The following is a 19,317-nucleotide window of genomic DNA, read 5'->3' on the forward strand; positions in this document are numbered from 1 at the left end:
AGGAAGCTGCAGCAGAGAAAAAGAAGATACAAAGAAAAGTCCTGTGGGGATATTAGAACTAAAAAGCAAAATAGTCAAAAGAAAAAGCATAGTGGATGAATTCAGCAGCAGAATGGAGAGAGGAAAGAATCAGTGAGCTGAAAGATGTAACAGTAGAAATCAAGTCAATGTAAATCGCAGAGAGAAAGTAGACTAGAAAGAAAAGAACAGTCTCAGGGACCTGTGAGACTACAGTAAAATATGCAACATTCAAGTCTGTAGAGTTCTAAAGAACAGAATGAGGGTGGGACTAAAAAGGTACTTAAAGAAATAATGGCTGAAAACCTATAGATTAAAGAAGAGGCGTAAAACTATAGATTAAAGAAGCTGAGCAAAATTCTTGCAGGTAAACCCAAACAAATAAATGCCAAAACAATTACAGTCAAACTTCTGAAAACGAATGACAAAGAAAAAAATCTTGAAATCAGCACAAGAAAAATGACACCTTACATGTAAGAGAAAAGCAATTTGAGTGACAGTAGATTTCTCATCAGAAACCACGAACACCAGAAAAAAGTGTCCCAATGTATTTCAAATGCTGAAAAAAAAAGACCTGGCAACCAAGAATCCAAAACTAGCAAAAATATCCTTTAGGAATGAGGGGGAGAAGACATTCTCAGTTGAAAAAAAAACTAAGAGACTCTGTTCCAAGCTGACTTCCCCTAAAGGAATGGCTAGAGAAAGCTCTCCACATAGAAAAAATAAATAAATAAAAGAATCTTAGATTATCAGGAAGGAAGAAAGAATACTGTAAAAAGTATGAAGAAACACACTAGGCTCTTCTTCCCCTCTTGAGTTTTCTAAGTCATTGCGGATGGTTAAAGTAAAAATTATAACACTATCTGATGTGGTTCTCAAAGTGTTTACAGGAAATACTTAAAACAACTGTATTATAAATAAGGAGAGTAAGGGGATGTAAAGGAAGATAAAGGATTCTATAACTGAACTGGTAAAATAACACCAGTAGAATGTGATAACTTATGCGTACATACAACATCATACTTACAGCAATGACTAAAAAACTATACAAAGGGAAACACTTGAAAACAAATAAATAAAATAAATAAGATAAATAAAAATGGAACTCCAAAACTCATTCAATTAACCCTGAGAAAGGCAGGAAAAAGAAAAAAGAAAACAAAAAACAGAGAGAACAAATAAGAAACAAAAAATAAAAATTGGGAGATTAAGATCCCATATATCAATAATTACATTAAATGTAAATGGCTAAAATATACAATTTAAAGACAGAGTGGCAGAGTGGATTAAACATGCTGCCTATAAGAAATTCACTTCAAATGTAATGAGATGGGTAGTAAGGGAATGTGTGTGTGTAGGGCGCACTGAGGGCGCACATGAGCACACACATGTAGTTATATGTATATATATATAGTTATATGCTATATATATGTATGTATGTTATATACAATAATATAGGTAGTAAGGGTATACATATATATTACATACAATAAACATATGCAAACATTCAAAAGGGAAAGCAGAGTGCCTATGTTAATATCTGATAAAGTAAACTTTGGAACAAAGAAAATTACCAGAGACAGAGAAGGATGTTATATAATGATAAAAAGACTCAATTAACCAGGAAAACTTATCCTAAATGTGCACCAAATAACAGAGCTACAAAAGATAAGACACAAAAACTGATAAAAGTGAAAGAAGGAACTGACAAATTACAACAACTGACAGAACTACCAAACAGAAAATCAGCAAGGATATAGAAGAACTCAATAACAGCATCAACTAGGAAGATCTAATTGTCGTTTATAGAACACTCCATTCAGCAGAATATTTTTTTTTCTATTTAATGATAATGACAAAAAAAAATTTCTCTCAAAAGGTAAATAAAGTTTCATATGTAAATTGCTTTTTGTCTCACTAAAACTTTTATATAAGTATACCTTAGGAAGTTGACATGCAAAACTAGCGCTCTCTCTTACTGGATTAAAGGATAGAAGTGGCAAATGAACAATTTGTATGTTTTTTTCTGGTTTTTAATTTGCATATCAGTGACTTTTAAAAAATAATGATCAGTGTAACATTTGATCATTGAATACTATTATATGAAAAACAGAAATGTATAAAGAAGGAAATTAATCACATGTGTCCTATCATGGAGTGATACCTTCTCACTGGTGTCCTCACGTGGCCTTTTCTCTGTATTTGCCAGAATATTCTTTTTTAAGTGACTATGGAACATATTCCAAGATAGACCACATCATGAGCCATAAAACAAACTGTAACAAATTAAAAATTTCCAAATGCTTGGAAACTAAACAACACACTTCTACATAACTCATGGGTCAAAGAGAAATAAAACACAAAAATGAACTAAACGAAAATGAAAATAAACGCATCAAAATTTGTGGAACACAACTATAGCAGTGATGACAGGGAAATTCATAGCACTAATACATTAGAAATGAGGAAAAGTCTCAAATCAGTAATTGAAGTTCTCACCTCAAGAACCTAGAAAGAGCAAACTAAACTGCAAATGAGCAGAAGGCAGGAAATAATACCAGAAATCAGTAGAAATGAAAACAAAAATACAACGTAGAAAAATCTATGAAACAAGGAGCTGATTCTTTGAAAAGATCAATAAAATTGACAAATCTCTAGCAAAAATGACAAAAAAGAGAGCAGACAGAAATTACCAGTTAGGAAGGAAACAGGGATCTGCAGACATTAGAAGGATAGTACGGGAATATCACAAACAATGCTACACATACAAATTTGACGATTTAGAAGAAATGGACCAACTCCTTGAAAAACACAAACTACTTCAACTCACTCAATATTTGAATAGCCTTACAAGTACTAAGGAAATTAAATTCATAGTAAAAATACTTCCAAAAAAAAAAAAATCTCGAGGTCCAGCTGTTTTTACTGGAGAACTCTACCAAACATTTAAAGAATTAACAACAGTTTTATACAGTTTCTCCAGAAAATAAAAGAGGGAACACTTTCAAATTGACTTTATGAAGTATTACCCTGATGCCAAGACCAAAGCCTAAAAACAGTAAGTATGGTAGCATCAGGGAAATATAGACTAAAACTACAATGAGATATCTGTACACACCTATGAGAATGGCTAAAAAAAAAAAAAAAAAAAAAAAGGCGACAACACCAAATGCTCCTGAGGATGTTGGAGAAACTAGATCACTTATACACTGTTCATGGAAATGTAAAATAATACAGCCACTCTGGAAAAGTTTGGCAATTTCTTAAAAAACTTAACGCACAATACTTTATGACCAGCAACTGCATTCCTTGGCATATACCTCAAAGAAATGAAAACTTATGTTCACAGAAAAAGCTATACATGAATATTTACAGCACCTTTATTTGTAATAGCCCCAAACTAGAAACAACTCTGATATCCTTAATAGGTGAATGGTTCAACAAACTGTGGTGTATCCATACCATGGAATATGACTCAGCAATCAAAAGGCACAAACTCTTGATTCACATAACAACCCTGGAGAATCTCCAAATAATTAATGCTGAATGAGAAAAGCCAATCCTCAAATGTTTTACCTACTGTATGACTCACATTTGTACATTTTTTTTTTTAATCTATTTATTTATTTTTGGCTGTGTTGGGTCTTTGTTGCTGTGCACGGTATTTCTCTAGTTGGCGGCGAGCGGGGGCTACTCTTCATTGCGGTGCGCAGGCTTCTCATTGCGGTGGCTTCTCTTGTTGCAGAGCACAGGCTCTAGGCATGCGGGCTTCAGTAGTTGTGGCTCGCGGGCTATAGAGCGCAGGCTCAGTAGTTGTGGCGCACGGGCTTAGTTGCTCCGTGGCATGTGGGATCTTCCCGGACCAGGGCTCGAACCCGTGTCCCCTGCATTGGCAGGCGGATTCACAACCACTGCGCCAACAGGGAAGTCCCTGTACAACAATCTTGAAATCATGAAATTACAGAAATGGAGAACAGATTAGTGGTTGCCAGGGGCTAAAGAGTGGGTAGGGTAGAAGGGATATGGGTGTGGCAACAAGAGGGATTATCTTGACTTTATCAATGTCAACATCCCACTTTTCAAACTGTATTACAGTTTTGCAAGAGGTGACCATTGGGGAAGACTGGGTAAAGGGCACATAAAATCTCTGTATTATTTCTTCCAAGTGTATGTGAATCCACAATTATCTCAATATAAAACATTTCATTAGAAAAGGGTACACAAAGTAATATACAGACAGAGTGACAAGGAAAGACTTAGGTATATAAACAACCATTGTTCTGAGACCTACTGGCAAAGCATTATCACTGTTTACTACAAAAGAAAGAAAATAAAACATCGAACATATTGTCTATGCCTAATGAATTTATCAAAAACAATTTGTCAAATAATTTACTAAACACCATTTTTACCTCTAGTGTTCCTACTTTCAAATGAATTTCAGGTGGAATATTTAAAATTATGTATAAGGGAATAATTAAGTTGTCTAATGACTCATTAGAAACTGAAGTTCTAAGACACCAGGCATAAGATTTGAAAGTGAGTTTAGACTAGGTTTCCTAGCAGTGAAAACCAAAAGGACAATATAGTATTTATTATCTGACAAAGGAAGCATACAAGTTCAACTGTAACTGTAAACTTCTTCTGGACTTTAAACTCAAAAAGGAATTTATGGTGGGGGCTTGTATAAAGCGATATTGGCTGACACTGTATTGTAGTTGTCTGCAACTATGCTTTATTAAAAACCTAGAATCACTGTTTAAATCACTGGCTCTCAAATTTGTGATGAGTCTTTATTATTACTGATTTTTTAAACTATGTGCAAGAAATTAATAGAAACATTCATTTTCATGGTCACATTGGGAAACAATTCTACTCAGGCCCAGGCCATGTGCTGGAGTGCTCCCAGGTAACTGTCACAGGGCTGTGGGGAAGAATGGGACACAAGCGTGCTGAAAACCCCCAGGAAGAGCCAGCCCTGCAGCGTGTGCTTGAGCTTGTTGCACTACAGGTGCTCCGACAGTGAGTGAGAAGCAGCAGGATGGTACAGGGACTGAGGTGAGCCGGGCTCTGAAGTCCAGTCACTTGGACCCCTCTTTTGCGCTCCAGCCTCCATTCATTCTCTTACTGAAGGTATTTACTGAGCACCACTAAATGGCACATGCTATCCTAGGCAACGGGCTGGTATGAACCGTTGAAAGTGGTGTAAAAGAGTACAGTGAGCGTGAGGCAAGCTGAGCCAAGAGCAGACGGTGCGGGCGCCCATGAGCACACACGCACACACCTGCATATGTAAGTTAAGGGAGGCTTGAGAAACAGTGATTCTGACAGGCACGTAAATGCCTGCGTGGTCATGGATTCACAAGGATACCAAACTCCTCTGGCTGTAAAATTTTCTCCACATGCAGCAAGGGGTCTTGACCTGGTCTGAGAGCTTGGGGAAGGCTTTCCTGCAGAGGTGGTACATGTGCAGGATGAGCAGGAATTAAGTAGGAGATGAGAGGAGGAACAACGTTCTAGGCGTAGGGACTTAGGGTCTTAGCACGTGCAAAGGCCTTGAGGGGAAACTAGCATATAAGGCTGGTAAGGCTACACAGCATGACCACCTAAGGGGAAATGGTAGAAAATGGGCCTAAAACAGTAGTCTAGAATGTACAAGATCATAATAAGAACTTGGATATTTATTTTAGGAACAATGGAAGCTCTTAAATGGAGTGTCTGGCTATGGTGTCAAAAAGGAAAAGAGGAAACAAAAGTCACTCTGAGACCTAAATGAAGAGAGTCATTTAATTGTCCACTCAAAAGATAACAGAGGCTCGGGCTAGTGGCAGGTGCTCCTGACGGGTATAACCAGCTGCCTGGGCTATGCCAGCCCTCACTCTACTCCTCTCTGCTCTTCCCCTCCACAGTAAAAAGCAACACCATACATTTAGTGCACATGTATGCAAGTGTGTCATTTGTTCCTGGAAAGTTAAGGAAGTCTGCAACTCATGACTTCCATATTCTTAACAAGCCATGAAGCAAGATCAGCAGAGACCAAGAGTTGCAGCGAGGGTACTGAGAAGTGGAGTGACTTTATCAGGTAGTATGAGTGGCTATGTGGGCTACGACCATGGACTCACAAGGACACCACACTGTCACAGAGCTGCACAGGGAAAACAGAGGGCTGGTCCGCTCCTACATAAGTTTGGTCTTCTCAACATCAATAAATAAAATCATAATGGCAGATAACAAAGTACCGACACCTTAAGGCATCCTTCCAGTGGAGGTCTCACTAGTTCTGCAGAACTACTTGGCCGGGTGACTATATATTTCTTTAAAAATGAAAAAAAAAAAAAATCAATATTATTTTAGGCAGATGACCTCTAACAAAGGAATTCTCTAGGAGGGCCAATATTATTTCCAAAGGAATTCTGATAAGAAATGTCAGTAAAGATTACTTACACAAACACAATGTCCCCTCTCTTAGAGTAAGCAGGAATAGCACTGGCTATGGTGGCAAATCCATATGAGTATATAATGGCTTCTTCTGTCTTCATAAATTTTGCCAGGCGGTCTTCCAAATCCAAGTGCACATCTAGTTCAAGAGTACAAAGTTAAATGGTTAAACTGTCTCATAATTCTTTTTCTTTGACTAAAGAATAAATAAAATAACATAAGCAGTTTAGCTATTAATACTGTCACCTTGTGGTCAAAATGTAATTGTTCTTAAGTTACAAGTCATACAATATCTACTAAGATAATTCTGGGCCAAAACTGTTTCTATACTCTGTGAGCTGAATCAGCTACTCATTTGTCTATAAATATGTGACTGGGACAGCTCTGACTCTAGGTTTTGCTTTTATATCACTCTAGCAATAAGAATTCAAGGTCCAGTGACCTTGCCTGCTTTAACTTCCCTCAACCAACAATGCCAAGACTTTACCAATGTACGACATTAACTTATTAACGCCGTTTTGCATTTTAGGAGAAGTGACCAAACCAGGCATGAAGACAACTGTCAACCAGCTTTTAAAAGGAAAAGAAAGAAAAAAGAAAAGTAGTTAAGTTAAAAAGAACCCCACATACTCTGCATCAAGAGACAGGAACTTTTTCAGTTGTGGTGGTCACTCCTCTAACAGTTTGTGTCAGCACTTAGTGGTGGCACCTGCCATCACTCTGCAGTACTGAGTTTCTGTCTAAATTTCTTTTGAAGTGTACTGGTGAATTCAAACGTATAGTACAAAGAGAAATATGGTCCTTTTATGGAAGCAGCTTAAGAAGAATGTTGATGTAATTATAGGGATAAACTGTAATTATTAAACTGGTATTTTTTTTTCTCTCTTACATCATCGTTCCATATAGCCTTTCACCTTCCCAGGCTAAGCCATGAGGCTTCACACCCTGGGATGGAGGGACCAGCGATGTCTAAAATAAATAGTGTACCAGCTGGCTGTGAACTAGAAAACTTCCAAGTGTCTTAAAATGAGGCAGAGAAAATTTTTTTAAACTTTCTTTAGCTCTTTTAACTACAGCAGGACCCAAGTCTGGAGAACGAGATCAGAGTTTTACCACATGCTCTGCGCAAAGAGAACTCAGAAGTTGATACAGGAAGGATGCAGCCAGGCCCCTCCAGCCTTGGAGCTTCATGGGAGAAACGAGGAACTCTGAGGAGTAAAGGCAGACTTTCAGAGCCACGGCATGTCCACTGAGGGGAACTCAGAAGTGTAGGCAGTGGCAGGGGGACCCAGACGTTCCCCAGTGAGGGGCGGTGGAGAGGGCTGATGGCCCGGCAGAGCCCTCCGGCTCAGATGTCGAGGACCTGTGGCTGGGAGCCTCGCTCCAGGAGACCCCTTCAGCATCAGCCTTCCCTCCAAGTATGCCCCTCCCTACCAGAGACATTCCTGGTGAGAAGGGGGAGAGGGAAAAGACCTGCAGGACTGAGATATACAAAAGAAACAACTTCACCCAGCTGGATACAAGGCTGGACACTGAGTGGACTAAATATTTCCAACAGAGACCTGGTTAGCTGTTAAGTGTGAGATTTCCACCAACTTCCAGGGAGGAACAAGTGAGTAAGGTCAGCTCAGCAACAGGAATAAACAACTTTTTAGAACATTTGAATAAAGTGTCTAAAATCTGTAAACCCACTCACTGATTTATCAGAGGCAAGTTAATCTTACTGTGATGCTTTTTAACTAGTAAAAGACAAAATTAAGAATTATAAAAGATACAACTTCACAAAGGACTAAATTTTAATAAGTAGTTAAATGAGGGCTGTCCAACAATCTCATTCAATTGTTAATCAAACATTTAGTAAGTATCACATAAAAATACTCTGATAAGCACTGGATCAAAGAGAAATATAGGGTTTCTGCCACTTGACAAAGTGAGACAGCTAAGAGAAGCATCTGGCAGCTGTCAATGGAGAACTCGGAGCCCAGAGGGCAGATACAAGGCTAAGCTGTGCCTTCACTCCCCTGGTCTGAAGCACTTGGGTCCCTTCTACACTCAGAACTACAACACATTCACAGTGGCTTCTGACTAAAGGCGCAGAGGTCCCTCGATTGTGAACCAAAGGCTGCTGGGGTGGGCGCCAGCTACTGAGTGAGAGATGAGACGACACAGAGGGTCCGAACGACACCTCAGTTTGATGGCAAGAGAGGTATAGTGAGGAATTAGAAAATTTAGCAGCAATATCCAAATAATAAAATAAATTGAAGACCACTTCATTTGTAGACTTCTTAAAGGATGATATAGAATTGTGAAAATGAACTATTTATCCCATTCCAATTTATCCCATCAAGTAATGATAAACAACTAGGCATGCTTCTTCCCATTTATAAGTTAAAATGTATACCAACATAGCTTATTGCATAAAAAACACATGAAATACCATTTGATTTCCATTACCAATCAGGTAGTCGTTTTTATAGAAGTGACACTTTCATTAGAGCAACACTAAATAAATATGAGATTTCACAGTAACGTGTAGAAGAATGCATCCCGGTTGATCAAAATGGCACCAAAAGAGTGCTTAGCTCTTCAAGCATCAAATCTGTGACATCAACACCACCAAGTCTGAAGACTTGATCCTGCTCCTGACTGCCCGCCCTTCCACGAGATATGCTGCCAGGGAAGTGTTGCAGGCAAAGTCTGGCAAGAACGAGGAAAGCAGCAAAGCACCAGAGAACCAGCTACGTCCATGCAGCTGAGCACGGGCGTGTCTCAGGCATGTCTTCCTTTCCTCTTTGTTAGTGCTCTCTGAGCACCCTGCCCACAGATAGGTCCCCACCACTCTGCTGCCTCTCACTTCTGATGAGACAGGAGGCCAGGTCCCCCATAGGAGGCCTCCTTCAAATTACAATGCTGCCTCTGAACTGGGAATTATCTATCCCAAATCTCAACAATTTAGCTAGCAGATGGACAACCCAAGCCACAGTGAATTGCTCTCATTCAGTATCTCCATTTTAAAAAGAAAAAAACATGCTATGGATACAGACAAACTGTTTTTGCCAACTACAAAAAAGGATTTTAAATCATTCTGTAGCTCTAAATGACTCTCCTCATTGATTAGCAATAAAACAGTAAAACAATCTTGGCTTTGTTTTAGGGCTTTAGAGTTAGCTACCCAGTTGATAAAAATTATGTTAGTATTCTCATTATACATACTCATAGCCATTTTTATGTCATTGCCATAAAGTGGTAAGAAGAATCCCTCTACAATAAATCAATGACTTACTGGTTCTTGCCTAGTCCCAAAAGTTTAAAAAAGATGGGCCTTTCCTCCTCCTATCTAAAGACACTGGGTTTTAGCTGATGTCAGCCTTGCAAAGCAGGTTTTGTGACAGGTAAACACGGACAGTTGCATAACTTCTTTTGATGTCTGATAGCTACTCTGCAAGGAAGAAACTCTTAACCCAAGGGCGGGGGAGGCAGCAAACAGAAAAACTACCAGGGCATGTTCTTTAACTTTGGATGCCTATCTTCTGTGTGTATGATCCATTTCAACAATTAGTGCCACAGATTTGCATGCGTCATTCTCTCATTCACTGTTAGGAACCAATATGGTAGGCAAGAGGCCACGGAGGAAGGTGACCAGAAAGCCTCTGTGTCTTCTCAGCACTTGCTGCCCTTTCTGGCACCTGCTCCCTCACCAGAACGTAACAGATGGGAGGCAAGGCCAGGGCAGGATGCCCCACACCAAACACAAGGCCTGGCCATGGCAGTCATCACAGGGGGTTCAGATCTGGGCTCCCTCATTGCCAGGTGTGAACCAGGGACAGGCCCAAAACTGCTCTGTGCCTCTCAGGTCCTTCCCCTGTCAAATGGTTAACAGTTCTACCTGCCTCAAAGGATTGTTAGGAGAACCGCAAGAGAATGCTTATAAAACACTCAGAACGATGTCTGGCATCGAAAAAGCAACATGCTGGTGTTTGTTCAATTAACTCAATATTTGTAGAATAAAAAAAAGTAATCTTTTAGAAGGAAAAAAGGTACGCTATCTGCTAATTAAGTTATCCAAATCCTGGATATTTAAGGACGATCTTATATTAAAGCCACTTGTTCAAGTTCCTATTTATCAGAATAAAAGGAGGTGTTATGGCCTTCTTGATTGTTTTTCAGAGGAAAGACTATGAAATACCCAACTTTAGAACAGTTTAAAAACAACCAACTATATTTTCTCTTAAAATCTCCATATTTTTGTGTTACATACTTTTTTTAAATCCCTTGAGACTTGGACAATTTTCTTAAAAGTACAAATATCACCTATGTACTCATTAGAACATTAAAAACAGTGCTGAATGTTTTCCAGAATGTTTTCACATACGGTATCTTATGTGATTCTTACCAAAATGTTCTAAGTTGTGCAACTAAGATCATTCCCTGCCTACACTGCGAAAACTACAATTCCATGACTGGTAGGAAGAAGTGGCAGATCTAGGAATTTTATGACCAAATGCCCTTCCTACTAAAACATGTAGTCATGGTCCTACAACAGAGAGAAAATATTTTTTAAAATAAACAAATGAACAATTGTTTACTATTGGCTCTAGAACACAATTACATGCCACTATCTCTCACCATGAAACTCTGCCACTAATTGTCTTTTGATTTAGTTTAAGACCAAAGAGTCAAGTAGGCATCATGTATGCAAAGCAGATCCCAGGCACAGGGATAAACCACATGTAAATGAGATCTGAATGCATTACAAACAAAACAATCAGAGAGGTTCAACAAGAGAAACTATCAAAGTGCATAGGGGCCCCATTAGCCTTAGAGGAAAGGAAGGCTCCACAACCTGATAAAATCACTTGACTGATTCTAAACTACACATTAAAACAATAAGATGAGAAGGTGGAAAACTTCGGATCCACACGGTCCTCACAAGACTATTTTAAGAACCTGCTGGGCCTTCAGGAGGCAGGAGAACATTTAGCCTCAGAAACTAGAAGAATTTTAATTCAACTGTCAATTTTCTTTTTCTGTGTTAATCATCTAGTATCATCTATTATGTTACTATGAAATAATAAACAGAAAATGTTTTAATAAGGAAATTTACTTTTCCAATAAGTGATTTTCATTCACTATCTGAAAAGTTGAGAAAAGAGCTAAAAGAGGGAGCATTTTCATCACTGAAAACAGATGCCTGAGTGATATTAGTACTTCCAGGAAAAGAAAAAGCCAAAATCAAAAGCAACCTTTTGGTTGGGCCTGGGAAAGAGACCCTAGCCTCACATGTAAGCTACTAAAATGAGAGGAAAGGGAAGTTCACTTCTGCTTTAATGCTCAGTACAAAGGGCAAACGTACCCTAAATATTCAGAATAATTGAATTATAGAGGGTATTTTATTTTTTTTATTTTTAAAATAAATTTATTTATTTATTTTTGGCTGTGTTGGGTCTTCGTTGCTGTGCGCAGGCTTTCTCTAGTTGTGGCGAGTGGGGGCTACTCTTTGTTGCAGAGCACAGGCTCTAGGCACGCGGGCTTCAGTAGTTGTGGTGCACGGGCTTCAGTAGTCATGGCACACAGGCTTGGTTGCTCCGTGGCATGTGGGATCTTCCTGGACCAGGGCTCGAACCTGTGTCCCCTGCATTGGCAGGCGGATTCTTAACCACTGTGCCACCAGGGAAGTCCCAAGGGTATTTTAGAGATTTAAAATATAGCCTTAGCTGACCTCAAGTAGCTTCTTGAACTTATCTAACACTGAAATTTCAAGGTAATTTAACACAACTACAGTAATTTAAGTGATTAGTTCCAGAATAAGGAAAAACACAGAAAATACCCTGTTGGAAAACCAAGTAAAAATACATACGATATACACATAAAGAAAGGAAAAAAGATGATAAGCAAGCATGGGCAACTGCTGAAAAGGAACAAAACAAGTTTACAGGAAGGACAATGTACTCAAAAAACAATACACATTACTCCAAGCTGTAGGTTTGGTGTCTTATTACAAAACCATCACACTGCCAATTAACCTTCAACCTTTGTCCAGATACCACAGTCTGTTTGAACCTTCTACTACATTAGGATAAGGATGACACAGTGACCAATAAGTAGTTCAGAGTAGCTAATACACAATTATGTGTTCATTATATTGACTCTGGTGGCCTATTCAGACACTTGAAAGATGAAATCCAATTTAAATTTAAAACGCACTTGAACAGCACACCACACGTATGTGGTATGCTACCATTTTTGTAAAACGGGGGGGAAAATGTATGGAAGTGGTTTGCACACACTGAAAAAAGCCTGGAAGAATGAACAAGAAACTACTGATAGCAGCTGGCTTTTTTGGGGGTGGAATGGCAGTGGGGAGAAGACTTCACTATCTCTTTAAATCTTTGAGGTTTATATCATGGATTGAATTATTCAATCAAGAAAATTAATTTAGGATGGATCAAGAGGGTTTTATGAAAAGTGAAATAAGTTGGACAGAGAAAGACAAATAGCATATGATCTCACTAATATGTGGAATCTAAACAACAAAACAAACAAAATAAAACAAAATGAAAACAGACTCATAGAAACACAGAACAAAGGGGTGGTTGCCAGAGGGAAAGGGGATCAGGGGTGGGGAAAATTAGGTGTAGGGGATTAAGAGGTACAAAGCTCCAGTTATAAAATAAATAAGCAATGGTGATGTAACATACAGCATAAGGAATATGGCCAAAAATATTGTAATAACTTTGGGGACAGACAGTTACTAGACTTACCATGGTGATCATTTCATAATGCATGCATGTCAAATCACTATATAGTATACCTGAAACTAACATAATATTGTATGTCAACTATATTTAACTTAAAAAATTTTTAAATCATTAATTTAACGACCCCCCTCCCCAAGTTTAGAGGCACACAGCATCCTATTACACGTATTTCAGGTGACCCAAATGAAAAATTGACTGGGCAATTAAAACAACATATTTCCATAGCTCTGGGAAAACTGGTCTTGAAGATTTGAAACTTTTTTTCCACTAAATTTAGCAATAAATCTCTTATCGGTCTTCTCAGATTTAACTCCCGAGCAAGAGCCAAGGCCACACATGCAAATAAAATCTACTAGAAAGAGAGGCTTTCAAGAAAAAATTTCTTTACCCCGCAAGCAGATCATGGAAAGAAAGCCTTGTCGATCAGATTACAACAAACAACCCTGTAAAAAAAATGCCTTTTCTGGTTTTCTAATTCTTATGAAGGAAATAATACCCTACCAATAAAAAGCAGGCAAACAAATCATGTTTGCACTAGGCTAGAGGAAAGAGGGAGCCTCTGATCTGAGCTCTTTTAAGTCTTTGAGCTTGCCATTAATATTGCAAATCAGAATACTTATTTTCTAGTTTTAGGGCTGAAATTAATTAGCTATGTGACCATGAGGAAGTCACTTAACCTCTCTGAGCTTTCTATTCTTCTGACTAGCTGGGATGCTGGAATACAAGATTTTAAAGATCCTTTCCAGCTGTAGGATTCTTGGACACCAACTCCCATCATCTGTTTCCAATAAAAATAATTTAACCACTAAATTAGCTAAGGGATAAAGAAAGGTGCTCCCTTAAATAAAAACATCTTAACTGTTAAAGTGAAAACAACAAAGACCCAGAAATGAAAATAAGTAGAGAAGACAAAAGAGACTTCCCTGGCCCCATTGTCCCTACCCTCTGACATTTTGTAAACCAGAATGTTATTTCCAGTAATACACTCATTTGGAAAATTATTTAACAACATTTTTGAAATTTTCAGAAGCAAAGAACAATATACGTTTAATAAAAAACCACCATAAAAATTCCAGGGTCTTCTTTGATGACTCTGATTTAGGGAGTTCATAGTGTTTGAAATCACACTCTCATCCTAATATGTAGTTAGCCCATCTCCAGGTCATTCACACACAAGGAAATCAATGATCCTTTGTCTTCATTCCAGAAAGAAAAGGGCTACACAGTGTATGACCTGCCCCATCCCCCAAATCCGTTCTCACTTTCCTCCCGGCACGTGGTGGCCGCCCAGGTAGAGCAACTTTCCAGCCCCTCTGCTGGGAGACGTGACCTGGGTTATGTTCTCACCAACAGAATGTGGGCAGAATGATGAGCAACCCCACCCGCCCACCTGAACAGGTACCCATGCCCTGCACGCCTGCTCCCCCATACTCATCACCTGGCTTCGGCCACACAGACAAAGATGGTGCCCTCAGGCCTAGAGCAACGAGACAGGGAGAATCTGGGCTCCTGCACGACTACCAAGAGCAGAGCCACTCACAGCCGGACGCCTCCCCTTACAACTGTCATGCCCGGCAGAAACAGTTTCCTCACACCACTGTCTCCTGGGGCAAATGCAGCAAGAGCTCGGGCTTCGCCCTACTGAGACAGTGTGCCTTAGGTACCTATGGCTCTTCTCCACAGGGACAGTCAGCCCCAGACCAGTGCATCTCCTACCAATGATCTCAAACACAAAATCTAGAAAGTTCGCCAGCTTATTACCACAACTCATTAAGGGTACCTTTTCCAAGGAGTTCTGAAATCAAACTGAATCTTAATTCTTGAAAGCAGGAGTCTGAAAAATATGACAGAAAACATACCAAATGTGCCCTAAAATCCTCTAGGTCCACAAGTTCCCACACCACACTTCTTTAGAGATGCCAAAGCTGCTGCCTTCGTGAAAGTAAAAAAAAAAAATTAGACTGTAATAATATATCTTCGACAGTTTAAAAATGACATTTCCTATTCTTTAACCCACATAGCTCCCCAGTACCCTGGCTTTCCCTTTCTTAGTACTAAGACCATTCTAACAGGATATAAAGAAAAGAGGGATGGGAAGACTTAGGTATACGACTTAAAACATGGAAAAGTTATATTAGCTTGATCATTAAAACCTGGTTAACTCAATGCATTCGCACTTTCTGGCATTTGTGGGCATAGGTCTTTCCTCAAAAAATGTTTACTGGCCCACAATCCCAACAGGAGATGAAGCAATTTCCTAGATACGTCTCCAACTATTACCTGGGTCTGGTTCATATAGTTCTCTGGTTGTCACCCAACACTAAGCCACATTAGGACACCCTTGCCTCCCTTTGTTGAAAACTAGGTTACAGCTCTGTCACTAAAGAGTCAAGAGTAAGTACTTACACAGCCCTTTCTGATATTCTGCATTTGTCTCTTATTTTATGTCCAGATGCTTATGTCAGTCATGTTATCTGTCCACTTCAGCATATGTGCTACTTACCTTGAGCCTAGGGTTATCCAACAGTCCAAGAAAATTGAATGAGGCAAAGTTTATACATTCTTTTCCATTCACCACAATGTTATGGCTTGGAGGGCTGGGGAAAGAGACAAGAGTGGTATACTTCAGCAGTCATTCTTGTTACAGGACACACATTATCAGCTGTCCAGAAGAGGGAAGGCGACAGGACACCCAAGTGTTGCCATTCTACTCTGTTTGCACTCTAGCCTCCTCTCTCTCTTTTTATTCTTAAGAAGTAGAATTAGACAGTAGCATATTAAAAGTCAGACACTCGGTCATCAGCTCTACTCTTAATAGGTCACCCCGCACTACTCAGATAAAGAAGTGAGCTAGAAGTCCACGGCGCCTAGATTACTGGCACACCGCTGCTTTAGCTCTAAAACTCACTTAAGAAAGAAGCTGCTAAATAAAGTACCTGGAATGAGACACACAGGGAGGAAACATAAAAAGATCAAGATCAAAGGTATGAAGAGGCAGAGCAAGCAACAATCTTACAGTTAAGTGGTTTAAAAATACATGTTACTAGGACGTCCCCGGTGGTCCAGTGGGTAAGACTCTGCGTTCGCGATGCAGGGGGCCTGGGTTTGATCCCTGGTGGGGAACTAGATCACGCATGCACGCTGCAACTAAGAAGTCTGCATGCAGCAACTAAGAAGTCCGCATGCAGCAACTAAGACCCGGCGTAGCCAAAATAAATAAATAAATAAAAATAAATAAATATTAAAAAAAAAATTACATGTTACCTACAGGAAGCCACCAAAATAAGTAAGCGCTGTTCCCAATTTCTAAAGTTAATGCTGGAATACCATTTAAAAGGAATCCCCCTCATCCAAAAAGGGGGGAAAACAGAGTGGCCAGTTGCATAGGAGAAGCATGGATTGAGTTCAGCTGAGACAAGAGATGGGCTCTTGAGGAGACAACCTATTATGTCCTCTGCTGACAAATACTCTAGCTTTAAGTCATGCTTCAAAAACACTGGCCAAACTATGGGACATGAGCTCTTAAAGGGTTGTGAGATCAATTCACTTAGTCACAGCCAGCCCATTTCACCTAAAGTAAACCATAAGAATAGGACGGAATGGAAATGCACCAACAGGGCCAGGGAAAGGACGGTGGCACGGAACTGTTCTACACACGCATTGCTCTGTGCACTGGGCTGCTCTGTAAAATGCACTGTGGTCAGAAAAGACGGGGGAACACCACTCTCACTGGTATGTTTTAACAGAACTGGTTTTCTATGAGAAAAACAACGAAAGATGCTGGGAAACCAGGGAAGGAAAAGAATGACTACTTGAAGTAAATTCACAAAAGCAGATGAACTCACACAAGACTCGGTGAAAAGAACATGGTTGTGGAGTCAGGCAGATCCCATCAGTATTATGGCTACTGACCACTTCAGAAACTCAGGGATGTTACCTGGCCTGCATAAGCCTCAATTACTTCATCTCTCAACTTGTCATTATAAGAGGTGTTCATTACATATTTTCTTCCTTTTTCCTATTGCTTCAAGAGCTTCTTCTCTTTCAAATAATCCACTGTTATTTAGTTTCCCACTTCCCAGGACTTCTTCAGTTTTGTAAGTCCTCCCTGATGTGGAGGTGTTGGCACCCACAAAAAGATGAAAAAACAAAATATCCACATAGACAAGTCTGTACTAACAGTTGCTGCTGTGAAAGTTGAAGCCATTCTACAAAAACTGTGACACACAGAGAAATCAAACTATCAGGAATAAGTACACCCAAAGCCCCTGACCAGAGTCGATAAGCTGCCAGCATGACGTAGGGATGCAGACACCTTGTTTCTGCCTAGCACATGGGGCAGGAAAGGAGAACAGTTTCCATGAGAAGTGGAAGGCTAACACCTGTGCCCCATGCAGGCTTGCAGCAGCAAGCCAGACAGGGCACTTAACACAGGAATACTGGAGCTGAAGACACTTCAAAGTTGCTCACAGAGGCAAATAAAACCGATACAGAAAGACGTCTCCACAGCAAGGCTTCAGAAGAGTCAAAGGAGGGAAAATAAAACCCTTCCCAGCCAAAACCCACAACCACACTATTAGTGAGAGTCAGTAATTACATAAGTGAACTTAGAAATAGGACAATGGTGCTTTACCAGAAAGAAACAAATACTACAGACCCCCATTAACAACAGGTTTGGCACTTGAGGGAGAACAGACAACCGGACGAATGAAAGAATCCAGAACTCAAGAAAACTGTGTATACAGGAACACCTCAGAGATACTGCGGGGTCAGTTCCAGACCACCGCAATGAAGCAAGTATAGCAATCAAGAGAACCACATGAATTTTTTGGTTTCCCAGTGCATGTAAAAGTTATGTTTACTCCATACTGTAGTCTATTAAGTGTACAGCAGCATTATGTCTAAAAAACAATGTACACACCTTAATTAAAAAATAATGTATTGGGACTTCCCTGGTGGTGTAGTGGTTAAGAATGCACCTGCCAATGAAGAGGACACAGGTTTGATCCCTGGTCGGGGAAGATCCCACATGCCACAGAACAACTAAGCCCGTGCTCCACAATTACTGAGCCTGCGCTCTAGAGGCTTCGAGCCACAACTACTGAGCCCACGCACCGCAACTACTGAAGCTGCACGCTCTAGGGCCCGTGTGCTGCAACTACTGAGCCCACATGCTGCAACTACTGAAGCCTGTGCGCCTAGAGCCCTCAACAAGAGCAGCCACCACAGCAAGAAGCTTGTGCACCATAACGAAGAGTAGTCCCTGCTTGCCACAACTAGAGAAAGCCCGCGTGCACCATCGAAGGCCCAACGCAGCCAAAAATAAATAAATAAATAATAATTTATTGCATTGGGAGTGGCCAAGATGGCAGACTAGGAAGACCCTGAGCTCACCTCCTCCCATGGGCACACCAAAATTACAATTATTTACAGAGCAGCTATCAATGAGAATGACCTGAAGACTAGCAGACAAGATCTTCCACAACTAAAGATATAAAGAAGGAATCACAATGAGATGGGTAGGCGAGGTGCAGACATGGTATAGTCAAGACCGATACCCGCAGGTAGGTGATCCACAAACGGGAGAATAATTACACTTGCAGAAGCCCTTCCCAAGGAGTGAGGGGTCTGAGCCCGACAAGAGCTTCCCCAGCCTGGATGTCCTGCACCAGGAAGATGAACCCCCAGAACATTTGCGTTTTTTTAAAAAATTTATTATTTATTTACTTATTTTATTTATTTTTTGGCTGCACCGGGTCTTAGTTGAGGCATGCAGGATCTTCATTGAGGCATGCGGGATTTTTCGTTGTGGCACGTGGGCTTCTCTCTAGTTGTGGTGTGCAGGTTTTCTCTTCTCTAGTTGTGGCGTGCAGGCTCTGGGGTGTGTGGGCTCTGTAGTTGTGGCGCAGGGGTTCCAGAGCGCGTGGGCTCTGTAGTTGGCAGCACGTGGGCTCTCTGGTTGAGGCACGTGGGCTCGGTGTAGTTGTGGTGCGTGGGCTTAGTTGCAACACTGCATGTGGGATCTTAGTTCCCTGACCAGAGATTGAACCCGGGTCCCCTGCACTGTAAGGTGGATTCGTACTGGACCACCAGGGAAGTCCCA

The 19,317-nt window shown here is 40.3% G+C and overlaps 1 pseudogene; it reads right to left on the reverse strand.

The window, feature by feature from the left end:
* LOC130708337 (serine palmitoyltransferase 1-like) overlaps positions 1-19,317 on the reverse strand; it is a 309,612-nt pseudogene that overhangs the window by 272,065 nt on the left and 18,230 nt on the right.

Source organism: Balaenoptera acutorostrata, chromosome 6, assembly GCF_949987535.1.
Source record: "Balaenoptera acutorostrata chromosome 6, mBalAcu1.1, whole genome shotgun sequence".
NCBI lineage: Eukaryota > Metazoa > Chordata > Mammalia > Artiodactyla > Balaenopteridae > Balaenoptera > Balaenoptera acutorostrata.